The 27,680-nt window shown below is 50.2% G+C and overlaps 2 long non-coding RNA genes across 2 annotated transcripts; both read left to right on the plus strand.

Moving 5' to 3' along the window:
- The first annotated feature begins 1,019 nt into the window (after positions 1-1,019).
- LOC132250301 (uncharacterized) lies at positions 1,020-3,894 on the plus strand. The gene is made up of 3 exons (XR_009461980.1): positions 1,020-1,177; positions 1,773-1,838; positions 3,623-3,894. It is a non-coding gene; the product is annotated as an uncharacterized LOC132250301 (long non-coding RNA).
- A 17,874-nt stretch (positions 3,895-21,768) lies between these two features.
- LOC132248716 (uncharacterized) lies at positions 21,769-26,647 on the plus strand. The gene is made up of 2 exons (XR_009460064.1): positions 21,769-22,064; positions 24,670-26,647. It is a non-coding gene; the product is annotated as an uncharacterized LOC132248716 (long non-coding RNA).
- The last annotated feature ends 1,033 nt before the right edge of the window (positions 26,648-27,680 follow it).

Below are 27,680 nucleotides of genomic sequence, written 5' to 3' on the forward strand. Positions count from 1 at the left end.
TTACTCAACAGATTCTTTTCCCTTCGTTGAGCATTTTAAATTACCTTTGGGAAACTTCCATATCACTGCAAATGCCCTTTTCTTACCAACTTGGTCAAAAGGCCCCAGGGTTTGATCTCTTGGAATTCAGGATATTTGCTCTCTTTGTAAAAGATTTCTAAAAGATGAAATTTAAATTAAGACTTGAAGCGAAGTCAGGATCTTTTGCACGTAGTCCCAAAACAAAGAACTAGATAAGGAGATAAATCTTATCTTCTTCCTGAAACTGGCTAATGGGCAACCTTTACAAACATTCAAACTATTTCATTCAATATGACACAGTCGTTCAACCAAGATCCGTCTGTCTTCCAGTCCGTTCATCGAAAACGAAAGAGATAGCGCGGTTATGGTTAAGGAAGCAGGCAGGAAAGGTAAAATGAGGATGGCAGAGGAGGAGCACTACCTCGAGGCGCAGTAAGCACATGATATCCATGAAAGATCCTCTTCAGCCGCAGCTCTGGTGCAAGGGCTGTCTGACCAAAGGCAGAAGAGGGAGATCCAGGGCAGAGATCTGGTTAAACTGTTCGCCCTCCAAAAGGGAAAGGGCTTGAAGCGAAACTGGGGGAAGTTGCCCATGAAAGCGGTGCAACGCTGAGACACTGGGAGGACCCACACGGTCAAAGGGCCGACAGTAGGCGGCAAGTAACACAGTGTATTCCCCAGCGCAGAGCTGGGAGCAGCGGGAGCCCCCGGCCTACAGACACAGAGGTGACAGTCACCACAGGGAGCACGTGTGAGACAGACCTGGGCCGTCTGTTCTTGTGTACAGACAAGAAATGGTGTTCGTTAGGACCTGGTGTTGGAGTCCCTTTCCTCACCCGCTGTCACAGTGCCCTGGAGGGAAACCCTGGCAGGGTCTAATCCTGGTTGGAGTCCCTCATTGTGAGCACCATCAGGCCGTGTGCAAGCCCAGCCCTGTCTCACACCTGGAGGCTGATGCAGCGGTGCAGCCGGACACGGCCGAGACGTGCACGCGGGGAGACCCGGAGAAGGTGACGCGCATCACAATGGCCCCTTCTAGAACCGGCTCGTCGCCGTGCGGCTCCTGGAGACGCGCACAGCAGTTGGACTGCTCCCGAGCCAACACTGCTTGGAGTCAGGTCACACCTGTGTCCTTGGTGTCACCCTGACCGCAAGGGTAAGTGTGGGCAAATGAGGGGGTGTTTGCACCCACACTTGGGGGGTCGTAGGGGTGGGTGACTTGTGGCTGGGGGAATTGTCACTTTTATGCTTTAGTTTCTTTCCTAAACATGACTTCAGTCCGCTTCAGTACAAGCCAAGGGCTGAAGACGAGGTGTGCTGGCCTGACATGGGGGAGGCGGGGGAGTGCTTGGAGCGATGCTATTTGGCTGGGCAGGCAAGGTGAGGGGTGCAGCGGAGCAGGCAGTGAGGATGCGGATGGTTGCTTTAGGGTTTCCATATTTCCAGGTCCAAAATGCAGGACACCTGTCACATGGCGGAGGGGGGGCGGGGGATATGACAGTGGGGGGCAGAGACATGCCAGTGCCCTGTCCCTGCCCATGCTGTTGCCCCTCAGTGCCAAGCCACAGCCCCCGCCAGCCCTGCTGCTGCCCCTCACCCCCAACCCACTGACCCCAGCCTGCCAGTGCCCCTCACCCCAAACTGCAGTACCCTGCCCCCCGGCCATGATGCTGTCCCTCGCTCCAGACATCAAGTAACTGGGAATGACTGGTTGTGGTTTCAACTTGCTCTTCAATATTTCTTTCATACAGCTACAGAAGACTGGACAGTCTTTTATCCCGGGAGAAAAATATGGGATCCTTTGGAAAGAGAGGAAGGTAAATCAAATAGAGATGCCGATTCTCACTGTCACGTACTCTTTTTGCCTTGCCTAATTTGAGAGATTCAGGTGTGAATTGGGGAAAGCAGTGCTGAGGGGAGGGGAAGGGCAGGGAGCTGCGCTGGAAAGGAGACGGCCCAGCCAGGTCTCTGCGCATAGCGGTGCAGTGAGCGCTGGAGCAGGGCCAGAAAAGGCAATATACTCCACGCAGGATTCGGAGAGAGCTCGTGCAGAAAGACCGAGCCCCGAGGCCCGCAGACACGCAACGACGCCTTACTTCACTTCCATTCCCCTCTTTACTCTAGGGAAGGAGAAGATGCTATTGCTGCTAACTTTGCCCTGGTTGAGCACTGAGGAAAAGGGCCGAGTGCTCAACCCAGCAATACCAGTTTTTCTGTTGGCTTTTTTGGTAATTGAACCTACCCCGAAATTCTGCTTCCAGTCTCATTGGTTGCCGTCCATTGACTCTGGGGGATTTACATAACCAAAACCTGATTATTAAAGTGTTTTGTGTTGGATGATAGCCTTGAAGGATCTTCCTTGGGGTCTTCTTGTCCTTTAATGCCTTAGTAGTCCCATCGATGCACTGTTTCTCTTACAAGTTTCCTGCTTTAATCTATTTTAAAAATGTATTTCTATGCATTTAATTGGGTGTCCAGACTGGAATCAACTCCCCGCAGTGGTGGTTCATAGATGCAGGGTGGGAAAGGCCCCGAGCAGATCATCGAGTCCGACCCCCTGCCTGGGCAGGAATGAATACTGGGCTCATATGAGCCCTGGTAAGCTGAAGCTCATCTGACCCAGCTAGTTGTTATCCAGGCTCCTTGGAAAGACCCCCGAGGTAGGAGCCAGCACCGCTCCCCTTGGCAGCTGGTTCCAGATCCTGGCCGCCCTGACTGTGACCCTGAGGGGTGCAGTCACCTCCCCTGGAAATCTTCAGGAGCAGACGGGACGGTCACCTTGCCGCGGTGGCTTGAGCCCCGGTGTCTTGTCCTGCCTGGTGCAGGGGCTGGACCCGCTCTGTCGGCCTCTCCTGGATTTCAGTTTCCAGTTTCTAAACAAGTTGATGCAAATGGACTCCTAAAACTTCCTACTTAATATCATAACACTTTTCTTCTTGCCTTCATGCTTCCTTTTTTTGTGAAGAGGTATGGCTCTGTGCCAGGGTGCTCATGGTCCATGTCTCCATGATGGCATGCTTGTGAACTTAAAGTAAGGATAAAGGATAAAGCAGGCTCCCTGCACACGTATAGGAGCTCATAGTGACTCACTGAAATAATAGCAATGTTTTTGCATTTTGCTTTTAGTAGTACATGCATTCAGCACAGCTCTGCCCAGCCAGGCTGTGTTTCTGGCAGCACACACTGTTGTCACGTGGACCGTGCCACTTTTGCTTCTTTTCTTTTTTGACACCAGGATCTCCCAGCATCAAACTTCGGCACCACGCTGTAAATGTGCAGCATGGCAAATGAGTGCATGTGCACCACGTGTGGTCTGTGGGGCCTGAAATGGTTTTGAGGTGCCACAAACTGCATGAAAGGGGGAGCAATGCTTCCCCTTTCCGCAGTTTGTGCACGCTCATCGGGACGCTCATCGGGCCATGCTTTATGCGTGCAAAAAAATGGAACAATTGCATTTTGAATTCTTTTCTCTTTTTTTCTATCTGATTTATTTTGGTTTTATTTTGAAAGGTGTAGATGTACTTAGCACCTAAGCACCTTGGCTCCTTACACCAGTAGAAGTAATAATTTCCAATTAACTAGGTTTTGAACTCCTCAACAGGGCATCTCAGGAGGAGGGACAAGGATGGAGATGCATCCCTCTGCCATCCTGCCTCGAGCACTGCCGCACGCGGGAGCCGAGGCCCGAAGCAGGCAGCCAGACAGGGCAGCAGATGTTTGCCACAGCAGAGTCAAGGGCCTGGGACGCTGTGTGGCGGCAGCAGCTGCGGCTGCAGCGGGCAGGCCAGGAGCGGGTAAGACCATCCACCGCTCGGTCTCCCCCACGCACAACCCACCCTCCCTTCTATGCCCCGGGGTCAAAAATGAGTAGTTGTACCCCTGTCTGCCCACTCCGGGACCGCCTCCATTTCAAAATCCTAGATGTTATCCTCCCTTTTGAAGAACCCTTTCCAAACTAACCATGTCCATTTGTAGCCTAACTGGTAAGAAAACCAATTACTCTTTCAACATCACAACCAAACGGCAAATTGAGCTAGTACCGGCGGGGCTGTCTTTACCCATCCAGATCGGAAGTTGTTCCAGACTTTGAGAAGCCGTCAGAATTTGGCCGTCCCCCACGACCGTCCTGTTTGATCAGAAACCAATTGTATTTGGAGACATCCTGAGGCGGAGGGTTGAGGCCCCATTTTGAATGCAAAGTGCTGAGTTTGATGATTGCTGAGGAGGCAGTTGCAAAGGATGCTGTCTTTATTCACAGAGACTTTTGTCATTCGTTTCCATAGCTACAAAAATGGGGTGCTTCTTTGCATCACAACTCATTGCCATTTGTTGCACACCAACATCATAGATTAAAAGTAACACCTCTTTGGTGCCTGCTGCTCAGAGGACTGCTGCTAGAGATGACTACCAGCTGTGATCTGGAGACATCCTCTGTGGCACCCTTGAAAGGTCCCCTGGGGCACCCCGACTACCAATCCTTGATCTAGAACGTGTGCACTTTGACACGTGCTCTCACAGGGTAAGCTGTGGGCAATTTAGTGGACATAGCGTAAAACTTGTATGCTGCTAAAATGCTCCTCCCCGTTATCAGAGAGAATAGCTCCTGAAGTATGGAACATCTTCTGGATCGGTTTGATATTCCACAGCTAAAATATAAGCACATGCACGAGGTGGAGAGCACTCAGATCAAGTCACGCATGACACAATGCATCTCAGTCTTAAGGTGCAGGCAGACATGACATTTGAAATGTCTCCAGGCATAGCTGGCTTGGGGCTGTTTCAAAAAGGGAACCACCGCAGGACATTGCACGGCACCTGCAGTGGCCCCTGGCTGGAGCGCTTGGAAATCTCCACGAGGCTGCAGCAATCGGTGGCTTTGCTGCCCCTTTCCGCCTCCCCACACAGGGCAGAGGAACGGAGGATGCTGCCAGTGCTGCTCCGCTCCCGTTCCCCCCTCCCCCAAACCCTCTCCCTTACTGACATGGGCTCGAGAGTGGGAGTGCGGGGAGGGCAGTGGTGGGGGTGTGGTGGTGTGGTAGGAGGTCACTCAGGGAGGGGGCATGGGGGTGTAGTGGTGAAGGAAGCAAGGAGTCTAGTGCAGGGGCTTGCAGAGTTTGGTGGATTTGGGCTCTTGAACCCCCAGTCCCCTGTCCTCTCCATTTGTTGGTGGAGCAGAGGGGTAGACTGGGGTGTCAGGGGGATTGGGATAGAGAACCTGGCTCAGGTGGTGATACAGCGTCTGGGCTCTGGCTCCATTCTGAATTGTGTTACTGACTCCTTTAGTGAATGTGTGCACTCCCCTTCTCTGCCTTTCAGTCTGCTGAACAGAAAAACCAGTTCCTGTGATATTTGTGTCTCACTAAGGTGGTTTAAGGAGAGCAGCCCGTGCTTAGAGCACTTTAGCTGAGGCTGGCTTGTGTCTGAGGTTGGTGTTTGTACAAGGCAAGGTCCATGATGGGTATCTGATAGTATGGAGGTGGGAGTGTGTCTCAGCCTCACGTTAAGCAAGGAAACAAGATCCGTGTAATGTGCTGTATCTGTCGTGTGTTTTGTGGCATAGAGTGGGAGAGTAGGTACAAGCCAATGTTGTGTAGAGCTGATACAGAGCGCATACGACGGTCTGAAGGTGTTTTCTTGATTAATAGTGGGAAGGTGGCCCATGAAGAGAGAGGAAAGTGGAAGATCTGGTAGTTTGGGTAGGTGGAACTCATGTGACCAGTGGGTGGCTGGTACACACTATGCATCAAGTGTGGGACATTATTATGAGAGCAAGTGCCTGGGATTGCAAACGCTGAAGATGTAGCATGAGCCGCGGTGAGGATTGTTGGACTATTGAAAGAAGGTGTGACTGCTCGAAGCCCTCTAGATTAGGTCGAATGTCCAGCGGTCGATGCAGGGAGATCTAAATGGTGACCCTGACTCTCGTCTGCCACGTCTTGATGTAAGAAGTTTTCTGTCAGGAGCACTGAATTCTAGACACCACTAAACATCAGGACATAGGGACAATTAATCCTATGTCTCCGAACTTCCCTTGTAGCCCCTCGTAGTGACACTGGGAATTCAGTCCTACATGTAAACTGAAACTCGCAGGTCTCGCTCTTTTCAGAACTAGCTTGTATTTATTCAATTCTTGTTCTTTATTCTAGGACCTCACGTATCTCTGGGCACAAGACCTGGAGCTCATTAAATATCCCCAGGTAACCCGACGGCCACGTCCAATTCAGGTACGTCTTCCTTCCAGTCTCCCTTACCAAGTCAGAAAAACCAAGACTACCCGACCAGGAACTTGGGCTGTAGCCCTCCTGGGCAGTATCCTCTCTAACTCCTTTCTCCCTGGAGAATCCAAATGAAATGAAAGGGGTCTTTCCCCTTGAATCAGACAAAGTGCACGTGTTGTTCTGACTTGAGAGTCTGCAATTCTGTGTAGCTGCCAGCACAAGAAGTCCTTTAAACAATAGAAACTGAAAAAAAAGCCTACTTGTTGCAGTTGGGGTTGAGCCGCCTTCCCCGGCAAGCCCTTCAGCTCCTTGCCGCAGTCCCGGTTGGTGCCTGGTGTTCCCTGAGACGCCTCTTCAGCTGGTCTCTCCCGGCTCAATATAGCTCCTGCGAGCTTCCCAGCCAGCTGGCTGCTGGCTCGTTGCTGCTGCGGCCGTATCGCCTGTCCTCCCAGGTTTCTGGACTCGTGACCTCCGCCCCTTGTTTTCATCTGGGTCCTTTCCTTTGTGAGGCTGCTCTAGTGTTACGGAGCTGCTGCTCTGCAACCGTGGCTCCCGGGGAACTCTGTTTTCTTTTGCCGGCTCCTGTTGGCACTTAGGAAGTATCCCCGCCGTCTTCTCCTGCTCTCTACAGCAGCTCTAAGGTTTTCTACATTCAGGAGGAAGGTAGGCAGTTTACTGGCAGGAGCTAAGCTTTTCTTGGACGTTTCTAACACGTTGGCCTTGTGGGCAGCCAGGAAAGGATGGAGGAGCAAGTTCTAAGAGCTCCAAATGTGCGTTCCCAGCAATGAGAATAATATTGCCGTGAGAGAAAAAGGTGGCAGCAACTTGTGAGAGTAGGCAAAAGCCCGTAGGGGTTACAGACCCCCCAGAGTGTGTTTTAAAATGGAAATTTGGCTTCGAATCTCCTTCTTTATGGATGGTTGTTTTTTTTAAAAATAAGAATGATCTTTTAAAGAGTTTTCTTTTTAATTGACCGATACATATTTACAGCTGTAACTCTGATACCTGTTTTCTGAGAATAAAACGTCCTATTTTTATAATGCGTGTTTGTGAATCACCTGATAACATTTTTAGTTGCCTTATTCAGTTTGAAGTGAAGTCCATTTATCCCAACATTTGTCAAGGATGAATGTGTTGTGAGTCTCCACAAAAAGCGAAGCAATTTCTGTCATTTTATCACTTGAAAACAAAGTGCTGAAGCGCTCCAGATTGGATTCCCTGTCCTGTTCCCATTCGGACCCTGCATGTCTTCGTACCTGAAAGGTGGATCCACACGTCCCAATTTTTTGAGTCGCCTTGCCTGTTTGTGCGAGTTCTGTAAAGGGCAATGTGCACGTAAGGAGTTGGGTACATAGACACAAGTGTACTTAAACATCATTCGGATCAACGCTCAAAATCTTTAAGGAATTTCCTTAAAGGAAAAGGAAGTTTGGAGATGCAACTGGTGCCACCTTAGTCAGGGGGTGCATGTGCCCCGACAGTGACCAGTCAGTGGCCGATCTCGCTGCCTGGGGGCAGACCCCCCATAGCCGATTGCGCTGACTGGAAAGTGGGCGCAGCACTCTCAGAAGTGGCTGCGGTGCTCCCAGAAGTGCCAGTGGCGCTTCAGCTGGCTCCCCCGCTCCCCGGATGGCCCTCGCAGGGCAGTCACGGGCACTCCCAGCTGCCCCCTCTTGTCCATCACCAAAGCAGGGAGCATCTTTTATCGATCTCGAACTTTCCACCCCGGCTCTCGTCGCACACAAGTCACTGAATCACTCCCAGGGACCATTTCCCACTAATAACATATATTTGCCTCTCGAGTAATAATGATGGCTTGTTCCCATTAACTTGCCTGGGCTTGGATCAGGCTCCAGCCAGTGCAAGGGCACGTCTAAAAGTGACAAGAAATATTGTATCTAGATGTAAAACTGGAAGTGGGACAATGGGAGACAAAATACATTGCTACCTCTGGGATATGCCTGGACTCGTGGGATTAACACCCTTCCTTCACAAGACGAGTTTGATTCCCCTTGGTCAAGCCTTAGTTTCTGTCTCCTCTACCGACATGCACTTCTGATAAGAGAGCTCCCCGCTCCAGCGCTGGGTGGACGTGGGGTTTGGACCCGGTTCAGAGGAGGCCACTGTGGACTCGTGCTGGTTCCTCTGTCCTGGATGTGTGTCTCCCCGCTAGCGAGTCCCAGCGCTGGTCTGGTTGGGAGAGGAGAGATGTGCTTGTCTCTGGGGTGCAGTTAGCTACGGAGATGGGGAGGGAGGATGTCAAGGTAATACTGTCCAACAGGAGAGCCGGTTGTTCACCATTGGTGCCATCTCTAGACCGGCCATCAAAATAACGACACTTCAGTAATTTGTGCTCTACGATCATCTGTGTTATCAAACGGCCAAACTGAATTAGAGTTTCAGAGTGGGGACTCTCCTTGTTTTCTGATTCATGTCAAGCTTCGGGTCTTTTGTTTCACAGGCTGCGGGGGACTGCAGAGCAAGCCTGGAGAAAGACATCTTTCTCATCCTCAGGGATTTGACCCATGCTGGAGGGTTTTTAAAATCTTACCGGGCTTTCCTGCCACCAGGCCAAGTCCTGGACCTTCTCCTCAGCAGGTAAGAGCCAAGAGCTGTGGAGGAAGCTGTAATAGCCTTGAGAGGTGGGGCATTGCGAGCAATGATGTCAGATAGTTTTGAAGAAGGCGTGATTAAGAAGCCAAATGATATGGATGTTTTTCTAACAAGCCTGACAAATTCAGTGTTTCAGTTGAAACTGGGTTGAAAATGCCTCCCCCATCCAAGCACTTTATCAAAGAAGGAGACCGAGAAGTAAAATGGACGGTTTGGTTCTGTAGCGGACAGGTAGGACAGCTGGAGGCAAGCAGTCCTCCGAACAGCTGGACACACTGCTGGAAAAACCAGGGTCACCAATGCAGGCGGTCACTGTCCCTCCGCAGAACTCTTTGCTCCATGAATCGGGCTCTGCTGGATCAGGAGAGGGATTTCACAGGGCTAAAGGCACAAAGCATTGCTGTCCCTTCCTCCCACTGCGCCACAATGCTCCCCCAGCTCTGCTCTCGTGGAGAGACAGCAGACCGACAGCTTTGGTTTTCAGGGAAAACCCTGGTTGAGCCGGACGAAGGGGATGAAAGACAACGATGTTCTTCATCTTTTTTCTCTAACATGGTTTGACTAGAGAAATCTTCATGTTTCATTGTCTGGGCAAGGTTCTGACGTAGACCGTCTTACTCTTCTGACATAGACCGTTTTTTAAATAAATGTTGAAAGTATCCATTTTGATATTTAGGCATGGGCACCTGGAGATCCCACGAGCAGCGGGAGACGCCAGCCAGGCCAGACAAGAACTTGGGAAGTAAGTGTGGCTTTCTGCTGTACAGCAAAACCTCAGTCAGGATTCAGAGGATGTGGTAAACTTATCTATCTATCTATCTATCTATCTATCTATCTATCTATCTATCTATCTATCTATCTATCTACATAGGCTGTATCTCTCTATCTGGCTCTATCTATCTATCTAGAAGTCTATCTATCTAGATAGAGAGAGAGAGAGAGAGAGAGAGAGAGAGAGACAGCCAGCCTTATTTGTATAAAGAAAGAATTAACTGTACGATGCCTACACGAATTGCCAGAGACTGGGATGCTGCCCCAAAACTGAACAGATGTAGTCTTTTATTTGTGGATCCATCATTTCTGGGAGAGCAAACAAAGCATGCAACACTGCAAAACGTGGCCCAAATGTAGCAAGAAAAAAGAAAGCAAGAAAAGTAGGAAGCGAGAATAGCCAGGCGATTTGTGTTGTGTAAAGGTTGGGTTTGGGGCAGGATGTTTGTGTTTTGCCTGTGTCTCCTCTACTTGTTTGCCATAATACTGGACCAAATTGGAGGATGCTGCTATAGCTAAACAAAGTTATAATTGTCCTATATTTTGCATCTTGAGGATACAATTCAGTATTCATTCCCTAGTTTGGATCAGTAATTGGGAGTGGTAAAACGGGTGTCAGTGAGATCAGACCATGATTAAGTAAAACGGCGCCCAGATCACAATTCCTTGCTGGCTCACAGCAGAAGGGATATATTCATCTACTTGATAAAGGTTTGAATGACAAATATCACTGTGATAAAGCCTGACTATGACGGGGTTTTGTCAATGTATTTGTTTTCAGCCCACTAGCCCTGCTGTTTTCCATGTGGCTGCACAACTTTGCGGAGGACTTCCACGAGCCACCAAGTTTCAATACCTTGCACAAAGTCGTGGCATACCTGGAAAGGAACATGCCTGCCTCCCAGCCATTAAAAGAGGCAAAACAACTGCTGGTTAAGTTTCAGCGAGAACAAGTTGAAAATGAGAGTAAGTTATATTTTTGCTCAAGCTATCACTACCTAATCTCCCAACCCTCACTAAAGAATTGCATTTTGGGGGGTTAATGTTACCAACATTCAGATCGCCAAGGTTGCTAATAGGTGTCTAATGAGGTTGTGTCCTGGGTTTGGTTTCAGTGGGCCAAGAAAATGTTCAGGTCTACGTTGAGATCCAACTGTTGCTCAAAGTGAGCACAAGTTTCCAGCGGGGTTCTTCTTGCATTTATTTCTTGTAGTCATATTTGAAAAAGGTCCTTGAACTTTGAGCGACAGACACCTCACTTGAATGAGAATGAAATGATCCAAATCTTGAAATAACGGACAGTAATTACATTAAATTGTCTGTGTGCCAGGGAGTGCGGAGAGGGCAGGTCAGAGTCTCATTTGCGAGTGCGATAGGAACAGTTTGATAGCGATCACTTATTTTATGCGTTCATCAGGTTTGCTCGTGTTTATACAAAGCTGAACAATTTATTCTTTCAAAAGTTGATCATGCTTCTCCGTGAGCACATGTAAAGACTCGGTGCTGAGTCATTGTTGTAAGGGATTTATTTAGTGAGAAACATGTAGACGGAGCTTTCTATATGCAGCCTGAACTCTACAGACCCCCTCGACGACTCTATGCAGCCTCCACCCATGTGGATTAGACTGCAAGGCTGGGACAAGAGATATCCCAAAGGGCTCTGACAGATGTGATTTGACTCCATAAAGTTAAGATAAAGAGAGCGAGAGGAGAGATTCCAGTTGTGGGGGAGAAGAATCAGAAAAGGAGGAGAGAGAGATGATTTTTGTAAACAATTGTTATAAAATTTCATTTCTGTGGCTTCTTTTCATCAAATATCCACACTTAACTAAGGCTGGTGCAGCCATTTTCACTCGCCTCATTTAGCTTCAAATAATTGGTGTATCTAGGCCAGCCCAGGGACCAGCTCGAGGACCAGCCCGGGGAGCAGGCCAAGGACCAGCCCAAGTCCCAACCCAGGGACCAGCCCGGGGATTTGCCAGAGGGCTATCCCAGGGACCTGCCAGAGGGCCAGCCCAGGCACCTGCCCAAGGACCAGCCCAAGTACCAACCCAGGGACCAGCCCAGGGACCTGCCGGAGGGCCAGCCCAGGGACCTGCCTGAGGACCAGCCCGGGGACCTGCCTGAGGACCAGCCCAGAGTCCAGCCTCAGAAAAAGGTATGGTCTGGAAGCTTTTGTTCCAAGTATTCAATATGAAAAGGGTATGCGGAACTGCCGATATTTGTATTCTATGTGAAAATAGACTTTCCACATCCAGTATTCACTCCTGTCACCAAGAAAGCTGTTCAGAGCTGTGACCAAACACAAGTGCATGGCTGCAAACAGCACAAGTGGCCCACTGGGTGAAAATCTGACCCCTCATTGCATGTGGTGTCAGATAAAGATGTTTCAAAATGAGGCATCTTCTGTAACGTGCGTGTGCTGGGGCTCCCAGCCTGTGGGTGTTTTCAGAGTGGGAGGGGGACAAGGGAGCAGAAGAAGCTGAGTCTTGGGGTTTTTCAGCCCCCCTCTGCAGGCTGGGCCCAGTGTATTGCAGGCCTCCCAAGGTGGGGGGCTCCAGTTCCCCCACTCCACCCCTCAGCACCAGCTGAGGAGCCCCAAGAACGAGCTCCCTGCGCTTCCTTTCCCCCCTGCCATGCTGAAACAGCCAACACTGCACAGAGCCTGGCCCTTGCTGTAGGAACCTGCTTGCAGGCTCCCAGCGGGCAGCTAGATCCCCACCCCCCGGACCAACAGTGACTTTCTGTTTGGTCTCGGGTAACGCTGTCACTCAGACCGCTTTGCAAACATTGCTCTGAGTTACAGCTGGGAGCTCCACTTCTCTCTGCACCCTTAGGACACCTCCACACACATGCAAGCACTATTCCTAGGGCTGTGTGAAGCTTCGGTAGCTGATTCAATTTGGAGGAGATCCTTCCCGATTCAGCGGCAGAATCTCCGAATCCAAATCGAAACAGGAGACCAATTAAAAGGTCTAGATAAGCGGGCTTGTTACTCAAACTGGATCTTATGGTGACGTAACAGTCAAGATTTTGGAGCGTGCTGGCTGCTACGCCACAGCCAATCTTTGAATGAAGGTCCTCACTCAGCACATCCAGGCAGCGTCGGCTGCCACGACTTTGTGTAAGAAGAAAGAAAAAAGAGGGAGGCTTGCTGTTTTCGATGGTTGTTGACATTTGGCCTATTTTGGATTTTTTTACCATGCTTAGCTCCACTTTGTGGGCATGACCCTGTTAACGTGAGGCTACTGGCTTTCTATCTCCATTTTACTCCTGACTTATTATATTCTTCTTATCATTAATTTTGGTGGGCTGCAGAAGGATGGCTCCCTGGTTTCTTCCAGGTGCCCTTGTCCTGCACCACAGCCACTCACGGTTGGTTTTGTGCCCCTGCAGGTCCGTGCGCGGCGGAGGCAACCGGCTTTCCGTCGCATCTTCTCAAGAATTTTTTCTTGTTTCCAGGTCCCAGTAAGTACGGAGACTCCTCGGCGCCTCAGAAGGAGAGAGCTTCCTGCTCTCATCCTTTTCCCCTCCGGGGCATCGTCCCTGTTTTCTGTTCTCAACCCACTTCCTTTGAGCTCTCTCCGCGCCTCTCTCTCTCCTCCTCCTTCTTCCTTCCGGTTGTTGCTGGGGGCGGCTTGTCACTGCTCTCCGTCCCATGCCAGCCACCCCGAACTGACGGGAACTAATCAATCTGGGCGTCTTTCATCCTCCTGCATCCCAAGCTCTCACTCCTGGTTCGTCAGGCGAGAAGTGGTTGTGCTTGGAGCGCCTGCTCCAGCACTCCTTCTTGTCTTCGGGGTACTTCTCCTGGGTCCCTGTAATCTCCTCTGAGCAGGCAGCGTGATCTTCGCTGCCAGAGACCAAATCAAATAGGAAGCCTCCAAATCGATTCGGAAAAAATTTGGCCCAATTTGGAGATTCGGCCATAAACTAAAGAGGCAGCAGTCCTCAAGGACGCTGGGCACATCTGCCTCCAGCTGGTGAGTTTGTTGTGGTGGGATGAGTGGGTAGGGAAAGGGCACAGGGGGGGGGCAGATCAATGCCCCCACTGTGCGGGAGGGATTGGGGCTGGGGCTTGGACAAGCTGCCCAGCCAGGGCGTGAGGATGTGGGAGTCCGAGATGGGGGTGAAGGGTGAAATGGCTTGCTCCGGTCAGACAGGGGCAAGCAGCAGCAGGGCATAACCCCACATCTATTACTACCATGCCCACATCCTGTGCCCGCACCACCCCGGCTGGGCAAGCAGCAGCAGCGCCCATATCCGGTGCTCCCCACACTCTGCCTGGGCAAGAGGCAGCAGTGCCTGCATCCCACGGCCCCCACACCCTGTATGTGCATGGCCCTCTGTCTAGGACCTCTGGAGGTTTCTAGATGCCAGAGACTGGCAGGTGGGGGTGGGAGGTCTATGTTGTGTCAGGGCTGACCGTTTTCTTATGTAGAGCTGAGAGGAGAGTTGCACGGGATGGTTTAGATAGAGCTGCTCATGCTTCAGGCGGGGGGTGGATTAGATGGTCTCTGGAGGTCCCTTCCAGCCCTGCTTCTCTAGGACTCTGTCTGTGACTCTGCGGTACCAGCTCACACCTTCCAATGAAGTGAGCCGCGCTCTATATGGGCAAGGCTCAGAGTGGAAACTAGAGGAAATTTAAACGGCAACCAACAGGAAAAATAGCAAAAGACAAAGGAATCTGCAAACACAAAGGAGTGGAGGAGATGGAAGCAGAGCGTGGTTTGGAATATTGGCTTGACTTTTCAGATCACGAGACAGCCCATTTCCTTGGGTGAAGAGCCTTGCCCAATATGTAATAATAGAGGAAGGTCAGCAGGCACATCTGCTCTGCAGGAGCTCCTTCCTGAGCAAAGCACATTGTGGAGCCTGGAAAGCCACTCCTTTGTTCAGCAGACGAGGCTCTTTGGGTACAAGTGGTATCTTTTATGACACCAACTAAATATCCATTGCAAACAGGAAAATTCGGTATCCTCCAAGTTTCAGGGGTGTTAGCTGTAAGTGGACGTCTTGATATGAATACTTCATTGCAAAGACCAAGTTCCTCCTGTAGGTAGGACACCACCACTAACAACATCGCAGAACCAGGTATAGACCCCGAAATGCCTGCTTGTGTTTGTGCTGTTTTGTTCCTACTGCTTGCATCATGTTTCTGACTTTTTCTCTTCATTTATTTTTTATTCTTTACCTCGCTCACTGCTCATCACCGTGTTCATCAGTACCTCCATGGACACACCTTGTGCACCGTGACATCAACTCCATCTGCATTTTACTACCAGCAAAACAAAGACACCCGCATTGTGCGGTGCATTATAAATGACAGCGAAGGTGCTGAAAGCAAAATCATGGTAAGTGATGTGGAAGAGTTGTGTAGATTTATTACTGGATGTGTTTTCACTCTGGATGACAATGTAGATGTGAAAGCGCACACCACTGGTAGGAATGGGCGTGTATGCACAGGTAGGCAGACAGATACACTGCAGACCAGCTTGAAGGCAAGTCACTGAAAGATGCTGTATAGCAATAGATAGTATGTAGTTATACAAGGATCCTCAAGGGCATGAACTTCTAGATATCCTCATGTATTCTCCTTCAGTTTCTCTTCTAGAAAAGGAGAGCTGGAAGGGACCTCAGGGGGTCATCTAGTCTAACCCCCTGCTGAAGGCAGGACCAGTTCTGCCTCAACCTTCCCACTCAAGTTATGTCTAAGCTAGTCTTAATCCTGCACAAACCAACCTCCCACACAACCGCTATTCCCAGTGCCCCAAACACCAAGGGTAGCTGTAACCTGCTACATAAATGACATACAGGAACAGTTGTAGTTCGCAGTATTTTTTGGCTGCAGTTTTAAAGACCTGAATCCCTGCAAGTGAACTATGGGTCTGACCCAAATCCTGTTGAAGGTGGGAAGAATCTTTCTGCTGATTTCAAAAGGGATTGCATCGAGCCCTGTGCTTTTTCACAACCCACTGCACTTCCACAGGAGCGTGGAAGCAAGAAACAAGGCCAAAAAACTTCACAGGTGTCAAAGAAAGTATTTGCCACCTCAGACTGTAACTCAGTTGATGCCTGGGAGCAACATATAGGACAAGGATTTACGTGGAAGGGGATGGCTAGGAAGACGGGCACGTCACGTCTCCAAATGTTTGGTCGAGGGAATGACTGAGTTGCTGGTGCCCCAGCTAGTGCATGCCCTGTCTTTTTGAATGCAAACATACTGCACTGTCAGGTGTAGCGCAGTTTTCTGCTCAGCGGCAGCTACAAAGTCATTCCAAAAACATGACCTTTTCTCACTACTCTGAAACTTAGGGCCAGATCCAAAGGGAAACTGAAAACAGACTTCCATACACAAAGAAGCAAAATCATTCACTGCAAAATCCCTTTTCCAGCTGACTTGCCAGGACAGGACGGCAGACGTAATTAAAAAAATCTTGGAGGCGAACAACCGAGGAATGGAGGACTTGGCCAACTACGAACTTGTGCAGGTGCTGTCAAAGGACAAAGGTAAGAAAGCAAAACTTTTTACCAGTGAAAATAGCCTGCTTGTGCTTGCAGAAGAACATGCATATGACTCCATTTCAGAAAGAGTGGGCTGTTTTCACCTCCAAGCCAGGTGGAGGAGACCTCCCTCTTGATTACCTGGAGGAGTCAGCACACCTCTACTCCCCTTTGGGATGGCATGGGTGCAGGTGGGGAAGACTTGCAATGGGAGATCCAGCGCTGACATGTGTCCAGCTGTCTGAAGTCAGGGCCAAATGAAAAAGGAGAGAGAGCTGGGAGCATCACCCGTACACTGACTGGTGCCCAGAAAGCCACAGGGACGACACAGGCCAGATCCACTCCCTGAAATCCATCCTGCTTTGAAACTCGACGCCCTCTGCACCAGGACTTTGGGATGACTTGTGTCATCTCAGCGTCGCAGCATTCCTTGTGGTGCAGCACAGTACAGCCTCCCTCTCCTCCAGTTAGTTTAGTATTGGCGGAAGCCAGTTTTGGTCCTGATATGTCCAGTGCCCTTGTGAGTTATTCCGTCCTTGACTTCAACAACTTCCTGGACAAGACTGAAGTTTCCTAGATGTTTGCCATGGGCATGGCTTCTTTCTTGCCCGTGCAGGTGACCTGGGTCACAGGGCTATATCCCACTTCACCTCGTGTGCCTGAACATGCTCATCGGGGCAGGCTTTCCCTCTTGCTAGTACACTGTTTGGCACGCAGAGCTCCCTGGTTGCTTTCCAGCTCATTTTCTCCATGAAGTAACTTCTTAGGCGCTCAGTCTAGAAAGTGCTGGCAGCATCCTTGGCGCTGAAGATGGGGCAGTGCTTGTCATGAGAAACAGTCCTTGTGGCTAGTCAAAGCTACCCAAGAAGAGACCCGTCAGGGTTTCATTTAGGCCTGGATTTTCCAGACAAACATTGACTGATAGAAAACCAGGGCTGGACGGGACCTCAGGAGGTTATTAGTCCAAATTTCCTGCTCAAGGCAGGATCATCTCTACTAACACATCACAGACAAATGGTTGTCTGATTGGCACTTAAACACTACCTGTCCTTATTGGGGACAAAGTTTGCACAAGCTCTCTCAGTCATTTGTGTCGGGACTTCACCACCTGCGAGTTCGGAAGTATTTCCTCGTTTCCAGCTTCAATGTCCCCTGTTGGAAAGTAAGCCCGTTACTGTTCCTGCTACAATCACGGAAAACTAGAGATCCTCTTTACAAGTAACAACCCTTTTGGAAGATTTCTAACACCCGCTCCATTTTCTCAGGATGACATAATCCAGGTCTTCCAACTTTTCCTGTCTAGGAAAATATTAGACCTTTCCTCGTTGTTGTTGCTCTTCTCCGGACTCCTTCTAGGTTGTCGGTTTCTCAGGAAGCATGATGCCTCGAACTGGCCCCAGTTCTCCAGCTAAGGCCTCCCCGATGCTGAACATCATTGAAAAACGGCTCCCCTCCTTTGCATACAACATGCATATTAACACAGCCCCACACGCTCTTGTTCTTGTTTGGGTTTTGTAACAATATTACAGGGATGACTCAGATTTAGCTTGTGCTCTACTCCTGTAACTACTATATTATTCTTTCATTACTGTAAGACCATTTTCCTTAATATTCCCTCGAAGGTACAACCAATTTCCCCGATTCCTTTTTCCTTTAAACTTACGTTCCATGGGACCCTGGCCACCAGTTGTTTGAGGTTGTGCATGCCCCTGCTAATCTTTACTATTTAGTTGAACTCTTGTCATGCCAAAAGCCATACTTATGGTCAAAGACCCTACTAGGGAAAGCACTGTATCAATCCAGAGCATTACCCACAGAACAGCTTCACCTTCACAGAGGGCTACTGGATTGTAGGCATTGCACTTGCAGTGTTTGGCAAGCCCTAAGCCTGCTGGGTATCTTGAGTGGCAAGAGGAGAGTCTACCATCAATCCCTGACCATTGCGAGGTCAAACTATCATCACCATCAAATCAGCAGCAGTATCAGGCCCTGCCCTGGGTTTACCGGCCCTCTTTCAGAGCCAGTGAAGAGAGGGAGGATGCAAAGCGAGGGGAGAAAGCCATGCTGAGCAGGCTTCTTTCTGCTCACCTCTGGCACCCAGCAACCCAACGCCCCAGTGTCCCCCTCCCCACACACACACCTCTCCAGAAAACAGCTGTCTCCCATTGCTAGCAGACAGGGACCTGTGAGCTCCGGGAGCAGCAATCTCCTCTGCTGCCAAAAGGCACGGTGCAAGCCCTGCTCTTGGTGCATGAGGAGGTAAAGGGGGTGTCTCAGCTGAATGGAAAAGAATTTGTCTTGCCCTAGTTGTTGAATAAAGAACCCAACACGTGCAAGCTGTAGACAACCACACATGGAAATGATGCATTAAGGAAGCAAATCAAACGGTTGTCTTTCAACCTACACGTACAGCCCTGTGTGTATACATCGTGCTACTGTCTGTAGTCAGTGATCTCCGAGCCAGAAAACGGTTTCATTTAGTGCACAGGTAAGTTTGGTGTTCTCAGACTTCCAGACGCATGACTTTGGATGGTCCAACATCTTCTCATACTTTTGCTGCTGGTGGGAAAGGAGGTGTTATAACTAGTAAAAACCCAATTAAAGAACCTCATTTAGACTTCCAAGTGGCACGTGCCCAGCCAGAATGCACCTCTGAACGCTCCCCCATTTTTGCTTGTAGTGTTACTATCCAGAGTAAATCACTCGACGCTTCTTTGCTTTTCTCTTTCTGCAGAGCTCGTCTTCCCAGAAAGAGCCAATGTATTTTATGGAATGAGCAGCAAATGCCCTGCAGCCCTTTCACTCAAAAAAAAGGCACGTTTCAGTTTGTACCATGGCCCACAAAAAAGAGGCAGCACCTACAGAGATGATTCAGAGTCAGAATCCGAGGAAGAACTGCCATAAATCCTGCTGTCAGGCTGGGGGACCCTGGGAACCTGCGGGGGGTTGGGGTGCAGGCATGGGAGGGATAGGGGGAAATGGGAGGGAGGCTTGTTTGAAGCGGGGAATGGGGGTAGGATTTGCAATTGCAAAGAAGCAGACACCCGGGTGGGGGAAGGGGTATATTCCCTTCCCTCTGCCCCCCCAGCCCTGCCGGTGCCCCTCACTCCCAACCCACAGCCCCTTTCCCACCCCCACATACCTCCTGGTGCTCCTCCCTTGTCCTGCAGAGAATGAAAGAGGACATCAATCTCTTCTTCCATTGCCCCGATCCCCTGCCGCCTGCTCACCTCTGCCTGGAGCCCCCTCTCCTGCCCCTCTAGGGCCTCAATCCGGGCACGAATTGAGAATGTGGCACAGGTGAGGGACCCCCGGCCCCCACTCTACCCCCAGGCCTGAGAGGTCCCTCCAGGCACCTCCCGCAGACAGGGGTCTGGGCACTATTGACCCACCCAAGGGGCCTATCTGGGTGGACGCCTCCCAGGAGCTGGTGGCTGGAGGCAGCAGCAGGGTAGGGGCCTTGGCTGCGCTCCGTGTCACCCCATAATAGCACCCCTCCTCCTTCACTTACCTGTAGTCTCTGTCATAAGCCCCCACGTGCTCCTGCCCACGACTGGCCTGGGAACTGCCGCAAACTGCTCCCCTGTTGCAGTCCCTGTTCGCTGGCTGCCAGCTTCCATTGGCGTGCTTGTTTTCAAAATGATTTAGGAACGCTTCTGGGGTATCTCGGTGTTGGTTGTGAGAGAAGATTGGGGTGTTTGGGCTGAGGGGAGCAGCTGGGGCTGGCTACGCGCCTGCGACTCCAGTGTTTGACTGCATGCTGAGTCCGGCGAGACCGTGTTTGCACTTGAACCTGGCCTCTCAGGCATCATGCTCACGTTGGCGCTGGGCCTCCTTGTGCTGGCACTGGGCCTCCTTCTCCACCATCTCCATTCGCTTCAGCTCTAGCTCTTGCTTGGGCTTGCACTCCTCAGCTTCCAGCTGCAGCTGGGATTTGCACAAGTCCCACTCAGAGGACGGCCCCTCGGGTTCTGCATGGACACGCGGAGGTGATCTTGCGGCCCGATCATCATCACACAGGATCTGAATCAGGTCTTCTCTCATTGGCTCCTTTCCCTCTCTTTCATCACCTCTTTCAAGTTGACCACAGTCATGTGGTCATACTCGTCAGCCATTCCAGCTATCTACACTGCCCACTTGACCCAATGCCAAATTAGAGATTGTTTGCTCCAGGGTTTCCAGCTTCCCCTCACCCAACCACACACCCCCTCCTTTTGGACACTGAAGCCTGTCAGGTTCCTCCCAGAAGAAATGTGTCGAGGCAGATGGAGTCGAGGAGACCCGCAACCGTGTCTGGGGAGCCCGGGCTGGGCTGCGAGGACGTGTGCCCTTCGCGTGCCAGGCTGATGGGTGCAGGGAAAGACTCTGGATCTGCAGATAAAAAGTGGATCGGTTTTCTAGGATGAACCTGTGCCGTACTCTGGCTTGTCCTTTGTAGCTAGGTTGGGCTGGTGTAAATGGCAGTCGCCTCTTCCTGGATCTGTATTGAAGTGCAGTGTCCCTCCAGATCCTCCTTGTGAGAGATCCTTCAGGTGAGGAGTTCCTCGGTTTATCCCTGGCAGCCAAGTGTTTCTCTTTTCCTTTCCTTTCCTTTTCCCAGGCTGGGAGGGGTTTGCAAGCCTGGCTTGATAAAAATCAACCAGAAGCTGTGCAGGATTTTAGCAGTGATGACTTGAAACCACGGGGGGAGGAAGGGGAAGGTGGTAAGCCTCAGAGCCAGTCCCGGGACGGCCCTGCCTGAGCCTCAGCGCCCCCCAGCACAGAAAGGACGGTCCCCAGGCGCCCGGCCTCAGCTGCAGCAGAGCAGCGCGCACGGCCCCTACTCCTGCCCCACGGATCCAGCCCCAGGAGCCGCTCCTGTTTCCACACGGCCTTGGATGTAGCCTGGACCGGAGCCACATCCCGGGCCAAGGACAGGCACCGTGTCCAGGCAGCACCCACGTGTTGGGGGGGTGCATGGGGAGGGGGCGTGGCACCGGGCAGCAGCACCAGGGCCCAAAGCTGCTCGTGCCAAGGGGCACTGGGCTGGGCTGGGGCCGGCTGCAGGGCTGGGCGTCCCCGCTTGCAGGGGCAGGACTGAGCCCAGGACCGTGCTGGGGAGCTGCCACATGGTGCCAGACCCAGGAGGCCCTTGCCCGGCTGCTGGGCGCTGCCTCCCCAGGGGAAATCTGTGGGGGAGGGGGTGGGTGGGCACCTGTCCAACCTCCTACACGGGGTGTGCATGTGTGCGCTTGCCCTCCTGCATCGGGTGGGGGTGGGGTGGAGGGTGCCCATCCTCCTGCACAGGGGTAGGCACATGTGTGCCTTCCCGGTAGGTGTGCCTCATACACACCCGCGTGCCCTACCCGCTCCTACCCCGCGGGATGCACACCCTCTCGCAGCCCTGCTCCGACCGCCCACTACCCCTGGCCCCGCCCCTCCGCGCTGACCCGCCCCCCGCGCGTCCATCGCCCACAGCACACGACGGGGGTTCAACAGCCTCTCCGCCCCGCCCGCGCTCAGCCCGCCCACCTGCGCCGCGGCCAATGGGAGCTTGCGCGTCACTACAGCGGGAGAGGGGCGGGGGGAGGAGTAGGGGGTTTCGCGCGTGCGCGGGCTGGGCGGCGGGAGCGGGCCGGAGCGGCGGGAGGCGGCGGTCACGTGCCCGTGCCCAGGCCTCGCCGCTGCCGGTAGGGCCGGGGTGTGTCGCGGGCACGCGCGCTCGGCGGCAGGAGCGGAGGCGGAGGCGGAGGCGGAGGAAGCGTGTCGAGGCCGCCTCAGGCCCGCTCCGACACCCCGCGGCACCGACACGATGGAGGCCGGGTCTCTGCACAGCCGCAGGAGCGGGGGGGGGCAGGAGCAGCCCGGTGTGTCCGGTCCGCACTCCAGAGCCGCCCCCGCGCAGACACGCGGCCGGCTGAGAGAGGGTCGTCCTCGGCTGCGAGGGGTTGCCCACGGGTGTTTGTACGGGGAGCGGGCGTGTAGCTATCCACATACACACTTGTACATGTGTGTGCATGTGTGTGCACGTCGGGATACATACATGGAAAGAGTGCGTTGGCAGTGCACATACACTTCTGCCTGTTTGCGCACACCTGCATGCACACACACAGTATGCACCTGCAGGCACGCTGTACCCTATGTGCTACATGTGCACTGTGTGTATACACCTACACATGCAGATGCGTGTGCATGCATGTACGTACACACACACGTACATGCATGTACGTGGCTGCATGGGCTCACACACCGACTGAGTGAGTAGGGGTGGGAGTCAGTCTACTATTTTTCATAATGAAAAAATGACTGAAATTAGTTGTGAAAAGCAGGTGCCACAAAACTCAGGCCAGTTGCAGACGGGCGCCTGGAGCCGAAAGAGGCTGAGAAACCCCCGTACTAGGTACAGCAAGCCACGATGATCGCTTTCTCTACGGCATCTTCAATAGCAACTGGGTATATTTTTCATGCCTGTTAATGGGGACTGATTTCAGACACGCTCCAGTGAAGACATTAAGTAGGACTGAAATTGTCTCCTTGTTTCATTCAGCGTAGGCCTAAAGGCCTCAAGTTGCAGTTAGTTCGTTACTGAACAAACTGCCGGTTTTCAGGGAGTCTCCAGCGCTCGACGCTCCTCACCTCCCGCTCCAGCGCTCGGCGCTGTCTCCCCCGGGCACTGACGCTCCTGGTTATGCCTCTGGCTTTGCTTACGCAAAAAGTTGAACCAGTTTAACTCTGGTTTACTCAATCTGGTCAATTTAAGTAGTGCACACCAATTCACAGGTGGTTTTCTTGGTGTAGCTTGTGTTGATAACTTTAAAACCAATTTTATTTAAATAGGCACAATATCTGGCTAGGTGAGGCCTGAAACATTATTTCCCACACCCTTTGCATGGTCATGCATGCCCATAGGAAAAGAAAGGAGAAAGTGCTTGATGAAGTTACGGAACCACTTTGATTCCAGGTAATTTACTACGTATCTGCTCCCTGACATAGGAAGTTGCTTGGCTTCCCTTTCTAATAGGATCTATTCATTTAGCAATAGCAGTTGTAATTATGCTTTAAAAATACTGACAGTAAAATCTGATTTCACATGCTCCTGCATTTTGGGGGAGGGGAAAAATCTTGACTAGAAACTCTCACTTCTTGAATGAAACTTCCCATGCTTCAAAGCTAAACAGAATTATTGAAAATTAGGGTTGGAAGGGACCTCAGGAGGTCACCTAGTCTAATGCCCTGCTTGAAGCAGGACTACCCCCAACTATATCACCCCACCAAGGCTTTTAAAATTTCCAAGTGAACTTAAGTAATAGGTTTAGTTGCCAAAAATGAGTCCAGTAATGCAGTTATTTTAGTACCGTAGTGTATATGAATCATTCTGTTCCTGTTAACCTGAACGTGTAGGAAGAATTATATTTGTCAATCTTCTTTTGTTCAATAGAAACCAAAAGACTTATCTAGGCAGAGTTGTGGTGGGGGATATTTATTCTAGTTTTTGCTATAATTTTAAATCTTCCAATTTGAATGTTGTATCACTGGGATTTTTACCTTTAAATGGGTAAAGTAGTGTCATGAAATACTGTATGATGCACACCCAAAGAGAAGGTACAATGTATTTTAAGGTTGGGAAATTATATTAGAGCAAATAGAAGCAAAAGTGCCTAGCCAAACCAATAATTACCCTTCCATGAATACCAGGTTCTGTTTCTCACCTGTCTAAACTCTTTCCTCTGGTGAGATAGTATCATCTTTTTACATTAATCTTAGGGTTTAGTATGGGATAGTTTTAAAATTGCTCTTCTGTGTAAAGTTAAGACTAAAAGTCCTGATTTCCTCAATGCTGAAAAAAGCCCCTCTTTTTCCTGATTTACATACTTAGAAACATGTTTCTGTTTTAACACTGATTGATGGAGGTTGGGTGTTTTGCTTTTGTTTTGGCGAGTCTCTGCTCTTACATTGGTATGTGGTATCATAACTGATAGGTGATTTCCCTTGCGGAGTGGGGGGCGGGGTTCCAAAGAGGAAATCATCCACTACGAATGCTTTGGGCTTGATTCAGTACTCTGTAAAGTCAGTGAAAAGACTCCCATTCATCTCAGTGTCAATTGGATTGGATCCTTAAAGTGGCTTTTCTTGGGGGAAACAAGAAAGATTAAAAATAGATTTAAAAAAATAAAAAACAAGACGGATTAAAAATAGAATGAAAAGTTTTGACTTTTAAGCTGCTAGTTCAGGTCTAGTAAAGGCTGGTAGGGAATAAAAGTCGTAACTGTTTGGGAACCTTTTGGCCTTTTTGAAGATAGGCTAGTATGATTTGTGGTGGAAAAGCATCAAACCCTGCTTTCCAGCTTTTCTTGTGCTGTTTTCAAGGTTGCTTTGAAGACTGTTTGTTGGCTCTGTTAGTATCTTTGGAAATGGTGATTTGTATTGGACATGGAACTTCTGTAACTCTTGGAAAGGATTTCTAAATGTATTGTCTACAGAACTAACCGTGGGTATTTTTAGAGTCCAAAATGTGAATTAATTCACTAATTGAGAAATTAACTTTTTTTTCTTCTTCTTTCAGCGCTACGACTTGTTGTGAAGCATTTACAGCTGCTCCACTTATGCATATTTTCCAACAGGCAGGATCTTTTGAAAACGATACCTAATGTTATATTATTAAAATGGCTATCCATACAAGGCAGAGTGTAAAAATGAAAATGCTGACAGGTATTTTTTAATCTTTTGAGATTTTAACTAACATTTCATTGATATTTATGTTTTATTAATTATCTCTGTAAGCAAATACAAATTGACGTATTATGCATCTACGAGACAAGGGTTGCTCAATTTCCATCCCCTGGGCCAAATGCAGCCCCATGGAGCCATCACATCTGGCTTGTGGGGCTCCCCATGGGTCTGGGGAATTGGCAGCAAGCGAGTGGTGGCCATGAACACAGCCTCCCCACCACTTCCCCTGCCAAATCCCCAAGCCCCAGTACCTGCATGGCTGGTCTGAGCCAAGCTATGCCTCTTTCCCCCGTGGGCCTGGGCCACGTTCCCCCACTTCGGGATCAGGGTTGGACCGTGTCCCCTTCCTTTCCTGCAGGGCCAGGTTGGGCCAGGCCACGCACTCTTTCCCTCCCTACAGGGTCACCTGGCTAGCCTTCTTTCCCTCTTGACAAGGATGGGTCAAGCTCCTTTCCCCATCAGGGCTGTGTTGAAGCCAGTTTGTCCCCCACCTGGCCAGATGGTGCCCACCCACGTGCCAGAGCAGGAACACCTGGATCCAGCCCATGAATGTATTGGCCACTGGCAGTCTGGCCTGCTGTGTTGGGGCTGCACTGTACTATCGGTGGTCCATTAAAACAATTTTAAAGAAACGAGTCATGGAATCACAGATTATGCGATCATAATTTTATCACTACTTTATATTTTCCTTTCAAAGGAAAAACTAGAAGTACTCTGTGACAGGCTCACAGCCACAGGGGCTGCCATGACACCCCTAGCAGCCTTGCTGCTCCTGCCTGGCTCCAGCTCTAATGTCACTCTCTCTTCATTGTTCACCAGCCGTGCCTTGCTCTTAATATTACAGGATGATTCAAGGAGGCTGCTAGCAGGCCTTAGAGTGAGCCCGAATCCAGTAAGTTTCCCCTGGGTCTGAGGCCCCATTGGCCACTATCCAGACATCCAACCTTGGTAGGTTCCTCTCGGCCTGACTACAGGTGCCCTACAGGGACCTAGCCTTAAGGGCAAACGGTGTGGTTCCTTTTCCTCCCCTACTCCACGCCCTAAGCCTCAGAGGTGTTCTCCCTTTGATTTTCCTTCTTATACACTCTGCCCCCTTGAGCTCCCAGACCCCTCCACCGCCCAGCCCTGGACACAGGTGGCTCTGGGCCTCTTGGACCTCGTGATCTGGGTCTCAGCCTTTTTTCAGTTCTGGGACCCCTCCCTGGGTCCCACCCTCAGTGTGAGGGCTCCTGGGATACTGGCTCTCTAAGCAAGCCTTGAGTCTGCACCCCCAGGGTTCAAGGCTAAACATAAATCAATAAGAAACATCACCGCTGTCTGGCAGACACCTCAGTCTTTAGAGGTGTAACATAAAGACCACTTGCCTGTAAACCCAGTCTTCCTCAGTCCAAGAAACTTGCCTCTGTTTCCAGACCTGTAGAGTTGTTCAGCCAAAATCCAGTTCCCTTCAGGGACCCGGAGCCAGGAGTTCTGCACTGTGCAGTAGCTGGGGGGAAACGAAGAGACTGGTGCAGACTCGGGGCTCATGTAGCTCCAGCCTGAGCCCTCTTCCAGCCAGGTGAGTCCCTCATTAGCTCCCCCCTGCCCCCTAAAAGCAGCCTCTCAGGCTGCTTGCTCTCCTAAAGGGTCAGGCACATCCCAGTGCCCTGCTACATATTCTGTATACTAGCTAACCATGATAGTTGATTACTGTGTTAATTATTTGTACGTCCTTCCATGAGGAGAGGTGACAATCCTGACTAAAGTTCTGTTGTAGCAGATGCTGTACAAATGCAAATAAAGACTTAGGGTGTGTGTAAATGAAATGAAAATTCCCGTTTATGTCGACGCAACTGCATTTGTCACTATGGCCTGTTTGTTAGTTCTTATCCTGAAAAGATATAGTCTGAAAAAGCTCCATTTGTATTCGAAGGCCAAGTCTGTGTGTGCATAGTTTTCGACAAATGAGCTGTTAAACTCAGTAAGACTATTAGCGCATGAGGCTAAATGTTTGCATAATCATTTGCAGAAGTGGGGTGTGAAACTAGTTTTACAAATACACAGCAAAGCTAAGGCAGGTCTTACCTTTAAAGCCGCTAATCAGTCTAGTATTATGACTTCATTTGCTTAGCTAGAGTAAACCAAACAAAGGAAATGAGACTTAATAGATACAGCATGGGATACTGGAGCTTTTACAGGTTAGTTTTATTTTGGTACTGTTTGTAGGCCACATTAGCCCACTGATTGCACTGGTTGTTGTGCAAACACACATGAGCTTCATGCTGATAAATTACAATTTTAAGCCTTGGGACCGTTCTCTTTCTCTCTTGGTTGGAGGATTTGGACCAAAAAGGAAAAACACAGGGAGGGGGGACTTTGGGGAAGTGATTGAACAGAACAAAATCTGAAAAACGATTCTGCAAGAATATCTTCTTTTACCACCTGCCATGATGTAGAAATAGGCAAGAGGTCAGTTTGGCTTTTAAATTCAGGAGCAGTGTGTAGGTGTGGGATGAAAAAAACCACCCCATTTCTTGCACCTGTTCCCTTATATACTAAGCAAATCTGATTTAGAGAAAGAAGGGTTTTCTTTTTACTAAAACTGCACTTAACCTTGACCTGGCAATCGCATAGCATCATAGCTCTTAACTTATTTGAATATTTGATTACTGTAACTTTTAAAAAAATGAAACATCTAGGAATTAAGAACTGTAAAGTAATAGGTAGTGTGTTATTTTATCATCTCAGGTTCAAGCAGGACAGTTTCAGGAAAGTATGACTTGAGAGAGGCAGCCAGACAGACAACCCAAATGCTTCAGTTGGCAGGATGAAGAGATATGCTAATGTAAGAGAAAAGGTGGGTGT

The sequence above is a fragment of the Alligator mississippiensis genome, chromosome 1 (genome assembly GCF_030867095.1).
Source record: "Alligator mississippiensis isolate rAllMis1 chromosome 1, rAllMis1, whole genome shotgun sequence".
In the NCBI taxonomy this organism is placed as follows: domain Eukaryota; kingdom Metazoa; phylum Chordata; order Crocodylia; family Alligatoridae; genus Alligator; species Alligator mississippiensis.